Below are 16,894 nucleotides of genomic sequence, written 5' to 3' on the forward strand. Positions count from 1 at the left end.
GCCTAAACTGATGAGGTTTAACTAGAAGAAAAGGTTTTTTTTGGTAGACAACTTCATGGTTCCTGTTGCTGCTACCAATGATTTTCTGAAACCAAATTCATATTCTCAAACTGCAATTTTTAGATTTTGCTCCATGTTAATCTGGATTTATTAGCCAAGCCACTAGGTTACTAGTCTCGTGCCACAACTACCACATCCTGGACTAGACACTCACAGGCAACAATTACCACTGCCAATATTTCTCATATCACTGAAGCCTCACTTCTGCAAGATCCTGCTTTTGATCCAGGATAGGGTCAGTTATGGACTTCTACGTCAGATGGGATCTTAAACCAGTCACTGAAACCAAAACCCTAGGAGCTTTTGGATATTGAATTCAATGAGACCACTGAGTTGTCTAGGTACCTGAATGGATAGCAAGTATCTGATCAATAAGAGTGCTTAGATATGTGCCAAAATGTCTGGAACAATGCATAAATAATATTTGAAGGACATTTAAAAAGTCACGATTGAAAATGAGGCAATGACCTTCAGTCATTCTCTTCCACTGTATTTATTTAAGTTGTTGTCTTTCTGCTGATTGATGCTCAATCACTTATGTCAGGTAATGTCACAATGAAAATACCTCATTAATTTAATTGCAAGAACTTCAGACGACTTGGCTTAGTTACTGAAATTGTCACATTTTACAATGTTTTTGTAAAATTAGTATGCAAATCATTGAAATTGAATTTTCATAGATCAATAGAAGATAATCCAATATCAATAAGGCACATATTTATTAGCTGCAGACTGCAAGTATTCTGCAAGTCATATACAAAAACTACAAAATACAAAGAAACAAAACAAAATTCAAAATGACATGTAGCAGCAACTTTAAGTTCTGTGCATCATTATGTAATTAGTTCCTTGTAGTATAATTATAAACAGCATGTGGTTAGGGAATTCAGGAGCCAATCCCCCTTATCTACCCCATCTGGTAAGGCAGAGAGGATGAAATGATGCATATGTGGCTGGTACAGTGAGTCAGACTTTGATTCTAATCCTTGGTGATGTAGTAAACAGCTTGTGAGATGCTTCAATTATAAGACTCATACTCTTACAGCCACCTTTTCTTCATAACACTGACATACTAGATTTCAAAAGGGAAGCAGATTCCTCTTGAGTCTAAAGAGCTAATTAGGAAACACCAACTTGTCCCTCTGATCACCTGTGTTTTTCCAGTGAAATTTATTAAACTCATTACTTCACTCTGATGAAGCATTACTGAAGAGATGCAGCTTAAAAGCGTACTGAAAATGGTCTAACACTTTTTCATCTTGACTTTTCTGTTTGGATTCTGCTTATAATAGAGATTCAGATGGCAGATTATGTTGTTGCATTTGACAAGATATCAAAAGTAAAGCCTATCAAGCCACCTCAGTGGCATTTTGAATTTGTCTTATTGTTTGAAACTTTAATAAAAAACGTAGTCATTTTATTGCTGGATTCATTTGGAATTAAAGTTATAGATTTTAAATGACTTTGGGGGGTTCATGTCTTTATAGTCATATTATACTGAAGTACATTTTTATTGCTTATAAATTTTTAATGTGGTGTGTATTTACTCCTGGGTTTCCTATTTCCTTCACAATGGATCTCATTGCAGCCCATTGAAGAAACAGATCTAAGCAGAAGCTTTTCAGAATTTCAGCACCTATAAAAAATTATTACAGAAGGAAATGTCATCACATTGCACAGAATTGACCACAAAACCATTACGTTCTATTTGTTGTAGTCTAGACGTGTAATTTAAGACTTAAAAATATTTCTCACATCAAATGAGCTTTACTGGCATGCTCGTAATATTGTTAAGAGGGATTATTAAAAACTTTGCGCACTGATACCAAACAATAAATGTTATGTAATTTCCTGACAAAATTTGACACATACAATGGTGTCATTTACAGTAATAATGATGTCAAGATGGATAGACAACAAACATGCATAAAATAGCCAATGAACCTGATTATGTATATGTACCATATATATGATGAATACAAAACTGGCACACATTTTTCAGGCATAGTGATAGACATACAATGAGATATCAGCCACATTCAGATTGACAGGTGATAAATTGTAAATGAAGTTAGCTGACATAATGGTTAGTTAACAGACCACCTTAGATATGATGGAGACAACCATGTGAAAAGCAATTATATAGTTATTTATGCAATATGTGCTGAACAAACAGTTACCATGCCACAGAAATATAATGCCTTTCACATCCTCAACATGTTACAAAGCACTTTGCAGCCAGTTAAGTTTTTTGGAAATGTAATCACAGTTGCGATGTGGGAAGATACAAATGCCAGTTAGTGGATGTTAAAGTTCCCCCAAAGCATGAGTGAGATCAATGGCAAGTGATTTACTTTTTTTGGATATTGGTTAAGGTATAAATGTTGACTAAATAGAGGGGAATTTCCCCTGATCATCAACTAGTATCATGAGACTTTTTGTATCCATCTGAGATTGTAGCCATGATGTAGACAAGTTGATGTTGGACTGGGGTGAATAAAGTTAAAAATCACACAATTCCAGGTTATAGTCCAACACGTTTATTTGAAAGCACTAGCTTTCAGAGCGCAGCTCCTTCATCAGGTGGTTATGGAGCAGAACCTTAAGGCACAGAACGTATCGCAAAAGATGATATATTGAACAAACTGAAATGAAATCTACAAACCTAGATTGCTGTTAGGTCTTTCATCTTTTAGAATGGTTTGCAGGTTTCAGTTCATTAATATGTAAACCCAGAACTTCGTTGAAGTCACATTCTCAAGATAGCTTTAGGTTTTATAAAAAAAAGGTGACATCACAGTTCAGACAATGCATGAAAGGTGTTTAGTGTATTGTCTGAGATGAGATGTCACCTTTTTTTTAATGAAACCTTAAGTCATTTTGAGAATGTGACTAAGAAGAAGTGCTGGGGTTTACATATTAATGAACTGAAACCTGCAAACCATTTTAAAAGATGAAAGACTTGACAACAATCTAAGTTTGTTCAATATATCATTTCAGTTGCAGGACACTGTAATCTTTTGCTATAAATTCTGTGTCTTATGGTCCGGCTCCACAACCACCTGATGGTCCGAAAGCTAGTGCTTCCAAATAAACCTGTTAGACTGTAACCTGGTATTGTGTGATTTTTAACTCTGGCATTGTTGACAGGGCCTCAATTTAACCTTCCGTCTCCAAATGGCAACTTTGCCTCAGTACTGCATTGGAATGTTAGTCTAGAATTTTGTATTCAACCTCTGGAACAGAAATGGAACCCACAACTTATTGATTGATAGGTGAGATTACTACAACTGAGCACAGGTTGAAATAAACAATAGATTTTTTTAAAATGTACAGCAACGGAAAGACAGATAGGAACATTGTTAATCAATAAATGCTTGCAAAATGACTAGACCAATCCCAACCAATCTAACTATTAGAGGTGTTGATTAAAGTTACATTTAATGGTATTCACTTAAATATTCAACATCACTTTTATTTGGATACCGAATTGTTTCAGTTTTTCTGCTTGTCGTGTTCACAGAATTGCTCAATCCTGACTAAAGCCAAACATTTTGTTTAAATCATCAACTATACAAAACATTGAGATGAAGAATTATTGATAAACATCTAATACGTACTGTAAAATTAAACACAATAATGAAAAGTAATGCTTATAGCCTGCAAATAGGCCTGACAATTTTATATTTTTTGTAAATTTAAAGGATTTAGGCCTACTCATTTCTAAAGTTTGACTTAAGCTATATTATAATTAGATAAACAACTTTTGGATTATGCCTGGAATTAGATGATTTATACTATTCTTTTACTATTGCATTCACAAACAAGCACTAAACCTCACCAAGTACAAAAATAAGTTAGTTACTGTAATGTAAACTGAGCAGGCTCCATTCATATACCAAAGATTGGATTAAATTTTAATCAAAAAAATGTGCTTCTCATCAAATATATGAAGGTATTTACATCTCTGTCAGACTAGCTCAAAGCTGTACCAGTGATACTTTTCTCTCATCCTTCCCCTAACATTTACTGTAAATGTCAGTTAAATCTTCAATGAAACGGATGATACATAATGTGGATATCCAGGTGTAAATGCTAGAATGGGCTGCTCAGCTCTCTGCCACTGATTCCGCTGCAGATTGCAGAGGCAAAGAAAGGTATCAAGTGATGACACTACCAGACAACATGACCACGCACCCCCCACCCCACCCCCTCCCCCACTCCAGTGTATTCTGACTGAAGAGTGTCTGACTTTATATATTGTTATATATATTGACTAATAAAGCTGTTCACTTTATATGTTAATGGCCTGGATGAAAGGACTGGGGGTATTCTGGCGAAGTTTGCCAATGTTATGAAGTTAGGCAGACAGGCAGGTAGTTCTGAGGAGTTGGGGAGGCTGCAGAAAGTTTTAGACAGTTTAGGAGAGTGGCCCAAGAAATGGCTGATGAAATTTAACGTGAGCAAATGCACTTTGGAAAAAAAAGAATACAAGCATGGACTATTTTCTAAATGGTGAGAAAATTCAGAAAGCCAAAGTACAAAGGGATCTGGGAGTGCTAGTCCAGGATTCTCTAAAGGTTAACTTGCAGGTTGAATCCATGATTAAAAAAACAAATGTAATGTTGTCATTTATCTCAAGAGGATTGAAATGTAAAAGCAGCGATCGAACATAGAACATAGAACAATATAGCACAGAACAGGCCCTTCGGCCCACGATGTTGTGTCGAACATTTGTCCTAGCTTAAGCACCTATCCATGTACCTATCCAATTGCCGCTTAAAGGTCACCAATGATTCTGACTCTGCCACTCCCACAGGCAGCGCATTCCATGCCCCCACCACTCTCTGGGTAAAGAACCTACCCCTGACATCCCCCCCATACCTTCCACCCTTCACCTTAAATTTATGTCCCCTTGTAACACTCTGTTGTACCTGGGGAAAATGTCTCTGACTGTCTACTCTATCTATTCCCCTGATCATCTTATAAACCTCTATCAAGTCACCCCTCATCTTTGCCGTTCCAATGAGAAAAGGCCTAGCACTCTCAACCTATCCTCGTACGACCTATTCTCCATTCCAGGCAACATCCTGGTAAATCTCCTCTGCACCCTCTCCAAAGCTTCCACATCTTTCATAAAATGAGGTGACCAGAACTGCGCACAGTACTCCAAATGTGGCCTTACCAAGGTCCTGTACAGCTGCAATATCACCTTATGACTCTTGAATTCAATCCCTCTGCTAATGAACGCTAATACACCATAGGCCTTCTATCCACCTAAGTGGCAACTTTCAAAGAGCTATGAACATAGCGATGTGCTAACACAGACTTTATAAAGCTCTGGTTAGGCCCAATGTGTCCAGTTTTGGGTCCCACACCTCAGGAAGGACATACTGGCACTGGAGCATGACAGCAGAGATTCACACAGATGATCCCTGGAATGCGAGGCCTAACATACGATGAATAGCTGACGATCCTGGGATTGTATTCATTAGAGTTGAGAAGGTTGAGGAGAGATCTAATGGAAACTTACAAGATAATGCATGGTTTAGAAAGGGTGGAAGCTTCGAATTTGTTTCTATTAGGTGGGGAGACTAGGACTCGTGGGCACAGCCTTAGAATTAGAGGGGGTCAATTTAGAACAGAAATGAGGAAACATTTCTTCAGCCAGAGTGGTGAGCCTGTGGAATTCATTGCCATGGAGCCCAGTGGAGGCTGGGATGTTAAATGTCTTCAAGGCAGAGATTGATAAATTCTTGATCTCACAAGGAATTAAGAGCTACGGGGAGACTGAGAGTAAGTGGCATTGAAATGCCCATCAGCCATGATTGAATGGCAGAGTGGACTCAATGGGCCAAATGGCCTTACTTCCACTCCTAAGTTTTATGGTCTCATAGACTTCTGTCTGACTTGGGATGGGACAAGAGAGTGGATGCACTTTCCTCTCATAAACTAAAAATGTGCCTCCTCAAAGCACATTTTAGCTTTGTACAAGGATAACGAAACACACCACACAGATCTGGGCAAAAATGTTCATTGTGTTTTGCTTTTCACATTTCTGCTTCCATCCAGCATTTTAGAGGCTCCCAGGATTACGAACCCAGTTTCCATACCCAAGCACCACCAGCACTAATTTCACCCTCTGAAGATTGAAGCTGTGAAGACTGATTATTTTTGGCTTCCTGTAAGGTGAAATGGTGTGAATTGAAAATAGTTTTGTTGAGCAACTAAAATTAATTTGGAACTTGAATGGAAGACATATGATAAAGCTAAGGATTAGTGATCCATGAGGAGTAGTAAGCTGTGTAGCAAGTAGTAAGTAGTAAGTGAGCTGAAAAAGGTGGTTAAAATGGCTAAAAGGAAATATTGAAAAGATTAAAAAGGAATTATAAAAAAGTAAAGTAAACAAATAAACAAGAAATATCAGTTAAACAAAGTGTATGGACACTCAGAAATAGAAAATAAACCTTTAAGAAAGAATGCACACAGCTGGTAGATGGGTAACTTGGCTTACATTCCACTTCCTTTGTGAACAAAGATGTTACATTGGCTGACCTCCAGTTCCACAGCACAATTGGCATGTTTAGGAATGACTAAAGCTTCTATGATCATCCTCCTTACTCCCTTCAACAGCCTGAAGTACAGGCCATCTGGCAACTCGTCGATCTTAAACTCTATTAATTTTTTAAAAACATAGAAATGTGGTTAATGACCTCTGATAAACCTTCCAATCCATTCTATCCAGGCCCTCATCATTTTATACACATCAACTAAATCTTCCCTCTACATCCTTAGTTACAAAGTCAACAACATCAGCTGAGAATCTTCCCTCACAGCTAAAATTCTTCACTCCTGGCATCAACCTCAGAAATTAATTCTGGTGTTGCTCACATCCCTCCTGTAGCATGGTGACCAAACTATGGAGAGCACTTCATTGCAGGCTAAAGTGTTTTTACACTGCAGCAAAAAAAAACCTTGAACGCTGGAAATGCTTTGCTGCTCAAACAGCTTTTCTGAATAAAAACTGAGTTAATGAGCTGTACTTAACATATTGTCCTCACAGATGTATTTTATGATGGAGGACAACTAAAAGATTATGGTCGGCCAGATCGCTGCCTTCCCACCTAACCATAAGTCAGATCCTGGAACACATTTGTAAATAAATAATGAATAGGCCATTTAGTATGTTAGCAATGACTGGCACTGGTAGGCGGGGAGTAGCGAGGAGGCTTATTTAAAATCAACTTTGTGGAAAAGGTGAGTAGGAAAAGGGATCCACCAATCGGATTTTGGAGATGGTGGGGCTGGTTGTCCATGCACATCAGGGTCATCACCTCAAAAATGTTACTCCATTTTCTCCTACCGAGAAGTCCCACTCTCTGCTGATTTAGCCTACCAGCAATGAGTCACCACTAAAATACAATATTGTCAGAAAAAGGTTCCCACCTTTAAAGGGAATGTTCTGGTATGTGATGTTCTGGTATAACGGTATCTACCACACCTTCAGTTATCATCTCTGTATAATGGAGTCATTGCAGTGTGTTCAGTCAGTTAGCAAGGTGAATGCAGTGTACAGTAAATCAGGTAGCACACAGCCAGGGCAATGGGGCAGAATCTTCCCAGGCCCAAACAATGAAGGATATTGTAAGAAATTCACATGAGAATGCAAGTGAGGCCTTTCTTGACATCAGATGCAAGAAGTTGCAATTTCCAACAGTACGCCGAGATGAGTTTCTCACTAGTGAGTGGCAAGAGACTATTACCCGAGATTACCAATCATAATCACCCTCATTATTATTTAAACTCACCTCATTAATATGCACTCTTCTATTCCAACGTCTGCTGGAGAGAAACAAGATGCCAAGAATTCCCAACATGAAAGTCAGATGACCCCTGCTTGTCGATTGTTCCTCCAGATCTCCATTATGGACATCCAGCACCAACAGCTCAGGACATATTCCATGGGCAGTCACGGCACACATTCCATGTGACAAACTCCAGCATCAGGCATGTGCCAACCTCTCCACACCATCATGGCACCTCTGTGGAGTTTGGTCAGTCCTGAGGGTCAGTGGAATAAATAGTCTCACAAGGACACGGTTGAGGTAGGGAAGTGAGAAGACTCAAATCTGAGGACTGCAGGCAGCTGCTGCAGACAAGGCGGGTAAAGGGGAAACATTCTGTATATGGGGGAGGGGTGGGGTGGGGGGAGCAGTATTTGGATCAAATCCTTGTCCTCAGAGCATTAACCTGGTGTTTGGAATACTAGCCAAGTGACAATAACACAAATCCTCTACCAAATAGGATGATAATGTCCTGCAGCTTAGAATAGGATGACATTCCCGCCCCTTAAAACCCACAATGGAAGATGGTGAAAATTTTAATTCAATAAAAATCTGGAATAAAAAGAAGCTACGGCACGGTGGCACAGTGGTTAGCACTGCTGCCTCACAGCACCAGGGACCTGGGTTCAATTCCCGCCTCAGGCGACTGACTGTGTGGAGTTTGCACATTCTCCCCGTGTCTGCGTGGGTTTCCTCCGGGTGCTCCGGTTTCCTCCCACAGCCCAAAGATGTGATGGTCAGGTGAATTGGCCATGCTAAATTGCCCGTAGTGTTAGGTAAGGGGTATATGTAGGGGTATGGGTGGGTTGTGCTTCAGCGGGTCAGTGTGGACTTGTTGGGCTGAAGGGCCTGTTTCCACACTGTAAGTAATCTAATCTAACCCAAGGGCAACCATTGTCAATTGTCCTTTAAGGAAGGAAAGTTGCCATCCTTACCTGGTAGGACCTATATGTGACTCCAGACCCACAGTATTGTGGCTGACTGTTACCTGCTTTCTGGGGAATTATGGATGGGAATAAATACTGGCATTTTCAATGACACCCAAATTCCATGAACAAGTAATTGAGAATAGATATCACCACTTAAAAGTTCAGCTTGTCAGAATTTGTTTGCTAATATCATATCACAGAGTTACTTGCGGGGACTTTGGGTTTTTTCCACCGTTATTCTCAGGATTCCTTCCCTTGCATTCTACATTACCCTCTGAAAGCATTCTGTTTCAATGCAATTACTGAGTTGGAATTTGAGGACTGCACAATGGGAATCCTACTTTACAAGATCAATATGCTGTTGGAAGGGGAGCAGCAGGGGTCTGTTAGGGAAGCCAGATTAATCAGACAGCACCAGAGGAAAGCCAGATCATTTTGGCACTATCTATCCAATAACCTTTTCCAAGGGTCTGATAGGCTGGGTTATAGACAGTCTGAAGTTTCATTTTATGTGCCTGGATGGAGCCTCTTCATAAAACTCATAAGGTTCTTAATTATGATTCTAAATTATTACGTAAATAACTCAAAATAACAAAGAAAAATGTTTAATGATCTCAGTTTAGAAGGGTTGATGATAGAGGCTGTGGATGGTATATTTCTCTCCCAGCAGCATTATGAGTTGGCATAGGAGAGACAGGACATAGAAGAGGAAAACCAGTAACAAACAAGCTGAGAAAGCAGTAAATTACAAAGCACTCAAAAATATAGGTTATTAATATTATTGTGACATATTAAATAAAGCCATGTCACACCTGCTTTCTCTTCACAACCCTTTCGAAAAGACATTTATTGACAGAGTCGTAACCCTTTCTATTTCAAGAGACATGAATTTTCTTCTCCCTTTCTGTCACAAATTCTGAAAACTTCAAGCATGCATCAAAATAATCTAGGAACTCTGTAGCTAAGACATACATGACATCCAGTTGAAGATTAACATAAATATGCACAAGTAAAATGTAAATTGTTTGTGTCAGACCTCATTTCAGGAGATGTTCTAGCAACCCATGATAATAGAAAATCAAGGGAAAAAAAAGGGAGAAACTTGAGACCATCATTATTGCTGGTGAAAATGTAGCAGCACACCTAATGGGGCTAAGAGTTGACAAGTCTCCTGAAGGACTGCATTCTCGGGTCTTAGTTTCAGAGCTGGTGAATGCAGTCTTTATAATCTTGCATAATTCCTAATTTATGGAAAGAACCCATCAAATTAGAAAACTGCAAATCTAACAGCACTGTTCAGGAATGAAGAAGACAAAAAGTAGGAAGCTCCAGTCATTGTTGGATTGGGGAAGTGTACTGATGTCCTTGGAAAAGAGAAGGTTGAGAAGAGAGTTCATCCCGGTATTAAAACTCAAGAGGGTTCTGGATAGGTAGAAAATTTCTGAAGGATTGAGATCCAGAGGGCATATGTTTTAAATAAATAAATAAGGGAATAAAACAATGGTGACATTAGGAAAATGGTCAAGTGATTAAGGACCCTCCTTCTCAACCTCTCCCCTTGCCTGAGGCATGGTGACCCTCAGGTTAAACCACTACCAGTTGTCTCTCATGAGAGAGAACTCTGATTTGGTGGGACTACGGTTGTTGGGATCTGAAAGCACTGACACACAATATGGTGGATGCAGGTTAATTGCAGAATTCAGGAAGAAGTCAGATTATTATTTAAAAAGGAAGAATGTACAGGGCTGAAATAGAGATGACAGAAAATAGAATGGGATCAGTGGGGACGGAGTGGGAGAGAGGAAGAGATACGTTGAAGAGTATGCAAAGAGATGAATAGGGGATAGAGGAGAAAGACGAATGGAGTTCAGAGAAGGAAGAGGAAGAAGGAGGTGATGGGGACACAGTGGGAGAAGAATTGAGAAGGCAGAAGGGAAGAATTGGGGGAAAGTGAAGAAGATAGAAGGTGTGGCTGGAATCGTGAAAAGCGCATAGAAGGATGTGTTGCTTTGTCCCTTTTGTAAGTAATGTCCTCAGTGGGAGGTGTAGGGAATATTAAGGATGTAGACTACCTCAATAATTTAGATTAGATTACCTACAGTGTGGAAACAGGCCCTTCGGCCCAACAAGTCCACACCGACACTCCGAAGAGTAACCCACCCAGACCCATTTTCCCTCTGACTAATGCACCTAGCACTATGGGCAATTTAGCATGGCCAAGTCACCTGGCCTGCACATCTTTGGACAGTGGGAGGAAACCGGAGCACCCGGAGGAAACCCACACAGACACGGGGAGAATGTGCAAACTCCACACAGGCAGTCGCCACCTGGGACCCTGGTGCTGTGAGGCTGCAGTGCTAGCCACTGAGCCACCGTGTAGGCATAGAACAGCCAGTGACTAAGAGAAAATAATATTTTGTGGACAGAAATCTATAATTGAAAACTGCAATCAGCAGATTATGCATGAAAACAAAATTAACATAAGGTGCAGCTGTGATGATACTGTGAGAGGTGAAGAGGTGTGTTGTGTCCTCGCTTTTTTATGAAGAAGGATTGAGACAGAGGTGACAAGCAGTCATCTCAAAGCCAATAAAGTAAGTAGCTTGTGAGGCCTCGGTTTTTTTAAAAGTTGGATCAATAAAAGCAGCTGAAATGGGTGAGGTCAAGCTCCCAAAGAACCAGTATTTGTTTTGATGTGAAGGTGCCGTGTTAGACTGGGGTGTACAAAGTTAAAAATCACACAACACCAGGTTATAGTCCAACAGGTTTATTTGGAAGCACTAGCTTTTGGAGCGCTGCTCTTTCATCAGGTGGTTGTGGAGTATTTCTTTTAGTTTTAACTTTTGTCAGTTGCTGGGGCCTTGAAGCTGAATGTGAAAGCTTTTATTCTTCTCTCTGTCACAGCTAAAAACTGGGGTTCTCTTCCTGTTGCTAGAATTGCATGTGAGATAATCTATTTTACTGAATTTGCTTTTTCCAAGGATGTGTTAATAAAATGTAACTTTATTGGAAGAGTTAACAGTAGTAATTAATACATCTGTTTTTTGTTAAACATTTTGATAGAGTTATAGTTAAGCTAATTCTTTTCTTTTCATTTTTTCTGTATTTTCACTGTAGTGTAAAAATAAAGTGTGTTTTGCTTAACATCGTGTAATTTGATCAATTGAATTGCATCTGGAATGCAACAGCTTACACTTACTTTTGAAATAAGTTAGGTCTAGACTATCTTCTTGATATATTTTGAGGGGGTTTGGTCTGGTTCATAACATAGATCTAGAAACTATAATCTAGAGGAACTGTGTTGAGAGTGTGTTGCTGGAAAAGCACAGCTGGTCAGGCAGCATCCGAGGAGCAGGAAAATTGACATTTCAGGTCGGAGCCCTTCATCATTCAGGCATGACCTGCGATGCTTTTCCAGCAACATACTCTCAACCCTGATCTCCAGCATCTGCAGACCTCACTGTCTTCTAGAGGAACTATACCTTGTCAGGGATCTGGCATCTAGCAGGTGTGTTAGAATGGGAAAAAGTATTCAACTGTGTATGAATGAAAATTTTAGATAGAGAGAGAAATGAATATAATTCAGAACACTTTGGTGGGAGTTTCCATGATTAATAAACAGCAGGTAGGCCACTATTTCAGATTTCTGATTGAGAGATTGCAATTTTAGTTTACTGAGTGAGCATGGAAAGCCTCTGGTTCTATTTCTCATTCTTCATGGAGATTTCATTTAATTATATTTCTTCCCAATGCAGCTAGATGCATGTGACTCTCTTGTGTATGTTCAGTTTGAACAAAGTGTACTTAGGATTCAAATCAGCATGCTGTTTGTAATGTCATGCAATTTAGATGGCCCTCAAATGTTTAAACTTTGTCCTCCAAAGTTGCAATGACAGCACAATTTACTGTTAGTGTCTTTGGAACCTGAAATTACTAATTATTTTTATGATGGAGGATTCTGAAGAGTTGCTGCATGCAGTTTATGTGGGGCAGGAATACTGCTGATATTTTCTAACAGTAATTTGATCACACATTACTGGATGTTAATCTGATGAGTTTATCCCAGCTTTTCCCAGTAGACATCTGTGGTTTTGCTGTATTATACTCCAGTCCAACTTCCTCAATATCAGGGCTGGAGCATCTAAAAGTGAGTCAGTGTTACAGAAATCTCAATTTCCCAGTATAAAATAGTAGAAGATAACTCAGAGACCATAAGCACATGAATCATGTCATGTTTAGTTTTAATCTGAAGTTAAATGTAAGGCTTGTTTCGCTTTCTTTCTTTCATTCGTTCTTTCTTTGTTTAACTGCTTTATTGTTGGGCCATTTCATATAGCATTTAGAGTATTTCTTAAAATCCCCTATCTTCAAGAAGGCAACCACTACCACTTTATCCTGAAAATGTCTAAAGAGTCTGAAAGATCCTTCTGAAATTGAATGATGGCAGATCCTAATATATATTTGGTGTAAAAAACCTGCATGTAGTGGCAAATTCATGCATATTTTCGTGGAAATCTCTTTTGGTTGACATAACAATAGGGGGAAGTGGAGAGGGCAAGCAATTGTGTGGCCACAAATGCTATCTATAGCTTGTGGAAACACAGCAATGTCTTCCCATGTGTTAAAAGTAATGATCCTTGACCAGCAATTGGAAAGCAATGACTTAGGTAAGAATATTAATTTACCTGAATGAAGTTGTCAATTATTGAATAAGCTACTGTCAAAGAAATCATGTATAGCTTTTAAAGCCACCAATGGCACCACAGCTGCAGCAGGCATTTATTTACATTTGGATTGAATCCTTTTACACTGTGGCTTGCTATGGTCATGATACCTGTGATGTCATGATTTGTAAATGACGCCTTTTGAGCAACAGTTAATTTATCTGCTTTATGATATTTCTTACAATACTTGCTATTTTCTACAGAATTTAAAGAGATATAAAAGCAATGGTTCCTTCCAAATCTACAATTTTTGACCCTCTATAGATTCCCATAATTGATGCCTCACCATATTATCTGAATTTTGAGGCTTTTGTGTTTAGTTTTGATACAAACAAAAGTACCAAGTAACAAAAATAATCAAGTGCTTCATTTTTCTTCAGTGATTAGTCTGAAGGACGATTGCATGGATCCATGACAGACATTTTCTAAAGTTCATCCTCATCCTTTGATACTGTAATTAGAATTGATATTTGAATTTCATGCATTTTAATGATTGAATTTTATGGGGCTTGCAGAAATGAACTGTGAGGTGTTGTAGGCTGAATGATCAGGAGAGGGTGCAGGGATATTGTGCCGGCCGCCTTCCTACCAACACAGCAATTCACCAATGGCAAGGAAGGTGGAGAATAGCCTTCCATCCAAAGGACAATTGTGCCACTTCAGGGTAATAGACACTCCTGCCATCACTGGTATTTTACTGGGTGTTTTTCCGTCATGTTCCAAGTCTACCCAATGAATCCTTGTAGCCTCTCACTGGGGACCCCACTGATCTGGTGCCCTTTGGCCATAGAAGACCTTTACCATGGCAATGACTATTTGTGTCAATACCCCTCCCCCTGCTCGGAGCTGCCTGACTATTCCTGGTGACACCAACCTCAAATCAATCTAGTTTATCTTTAACTAGCAATCAACTTCATAGGACGCTTGATGGTCATTTATTGTAAACAGACAACTGTGGAGGTTCACCAATATCTATCTCTATTCTTTAAATACCCAAAGATTTTCCCTGCCTCCCAAATGCCTATGCCTCCAATATTTCTGGGAGATGGTGATACAACAAAGGAGATGTGTCACAGCTGGGAAACCTATACTTCATTTCAAATATTTCCCACGTATAAAGCTATGTTGACGATCCCTAATCAGTCATTTTTATCCATTACTATTCTGTTATGTGGGTTCGTAGAATTGATTCTGTTTTATGATAGATCCAAACAGCTGGGTAATTAACATTGTGACGAATGAGAGGATCAAGTTAACATTCCATCGAAGTGTAAAGCATTACAACAAACAACAGAATAATACAGTTAAATAATTTTAAAATAAGCTTGTCTATGGATTAATTCTGCTATAGTTTGCATATGAATATAAAATACTTTTGCTGTCATTTCCAGCCAAATTCAGATGGAATGCTATAGCTTAACATGTTGTAAATCTGATAGAAAAACAAATAATTTTGTAATTAAGCATAGACAAGAGACAACATTTCTGGGAAAAACAACAAACCACTATCTTAGAATAGTATGGCCTTGGCAGATTTTCTTTGTTTTTAAATGCCTTAGTGGAAATACATTGAGAATGCAGTCATTTCTCAAGACTGCAATGATTTTACTGCAAGACAAAAAAGTGCTGATTGGTTGGAATGTTGCCTTTGATTGGTGCTGGCATTGTTATGAAGAATCCATACTACATAACTGAAGAATATGGGAGCCCTCATCCATGAATTATAAAAAGCTAGAATCTAAATTCAGCAAGTAATAAGGAAGGCAAACAGAATATGGCTTTTATTTCCAAAGGGAACTGAATGTAATTGGATATTTGCTAAAACAATACAAGCTACTAGCAATACCACAGCTGAACACTATGAAAGGTTTTGTACCCCATCTAAGGAAAGATGAACTGGCATTGGAGGTGGTCCAGAGAAGGTTCAGAGGTTGATTTCAGGTATGGAGGGACAGTTTTATGAGGAGAGACTGATTCAATTGGGCTTATACTCACTGGAATGTACAACAATGTGTGGCTCTCTGAATGAAATATGCAAGATGCTTAGGGGACTTAACAGGGTAGATGCAGAAATGTTATTTGTCTTTGTGGGAGAGCTTAGGATCAGCTGGCAAATTCTCAGAATAAGGGGTCATAGATTTAAGTCAAAGATGAGGTGGAAATTTGTCTCTCTGAGTGAATTTTTTATCACAGAAGGCTGTTGAGGCTGAGTTGTTAAGTATTTTCAAGGCTGACAGAGACATTTTTTTAAATCGTTCAAGAGTTCAGAGCAAAAGCAGGAAAGGAGAGTCAAGGATTATCAGATCAGCCATGATCTCAGTGAATGATGGAACAGATTCGATGGACTGAATGGCCCACCTCAGCTCCAATGTCTTAATAGCTAATGCACATGGCTCTGCTCTTTGCAGACTGAAAGAACATTTGCACCTGTTTCAACTCAATTCACATGTTCATTTTTTTAGGGACAATGCCTTCACCAATCAGAGTCAATCTGTTTGGTTCAAAATTTAAACGAAGCATGGCTGTTAACTTTTCCATCAGCATTAATAGGTACATTCTTCAGATTCACTTGTCAATCAATCAGCATTGTCCTCTTGTGCAACACAAATGTTGGTTTCCCCTTTAATTGACATTCTTGCTAAATGTCCTCATGAGTGCAAAACAAATACTTCAACAAAAAGTAACCTATTTTTTCAGCAACGCTTGAGTTCTGCACTAACAAATATGGGAGGTGATGAAAGACAAGAGGTTGGCTAATGTGGCGCCACTATTTAAGAAAGGTAGTAAGGAAAAACCAGGGAACTATAGACCAGTGAGCCTGACATTGGTGGTAGGCAAGTTGTTGGAAGGAATCCTGAGGGACAGGATTTACATGTATTTGGAAAAACAAGAACCGCTCACCAATTTGCTTGAGTTTTTTAAAGAAATAATAAAGAGGATTGATAAGGGAAGAACAGTGGACACGATCTATATAGACTTCAGGAAGGCATTCAACAAGATTCCTCATGGACGACTGGTTAACAAGGTTAGATCACACATAACAGAGGGTGAACTAGCTTTATGGATTTAGAATTGGCTCAAAGGTAGAAGACAGAGAGTGGTGGTGGATGGTTGCTTTTCAGGCTGGAGGCTTGTGACTAGTGGAGTGCCACAAGGATCAGTGTTATGTCCACTACTTTTCATCATTTATATAAATGATTTGGATGTGAATATTGGACATATGTTAGTAAACATGGGGAGTTTTGCTGAACAAAGAGACCTTACAGTGCAGGTTCAAAATGAAATCACAGTAGATAGGATAGTAAAGAAGTTGTTTGGTATGCTTGCCTGTATTGGT

Source organism: Hemiscyllium ocellatum, chromosome 3, assembly GCF_020745735.1.
Source record: "Hemiscyllium ocellatum isolate sHemOce1 chromosome 3, sHemOce1.pat.X.cur, whole genome shotgun sequence".
Classification (NCBI taxonomy): Eukaryota; Metazoa; Chordata; class Chondrichthyes; order Orectolobiformes; family Hemiscylliidae; genus Hemiscyllium; species Hemiscyllium ocellatum.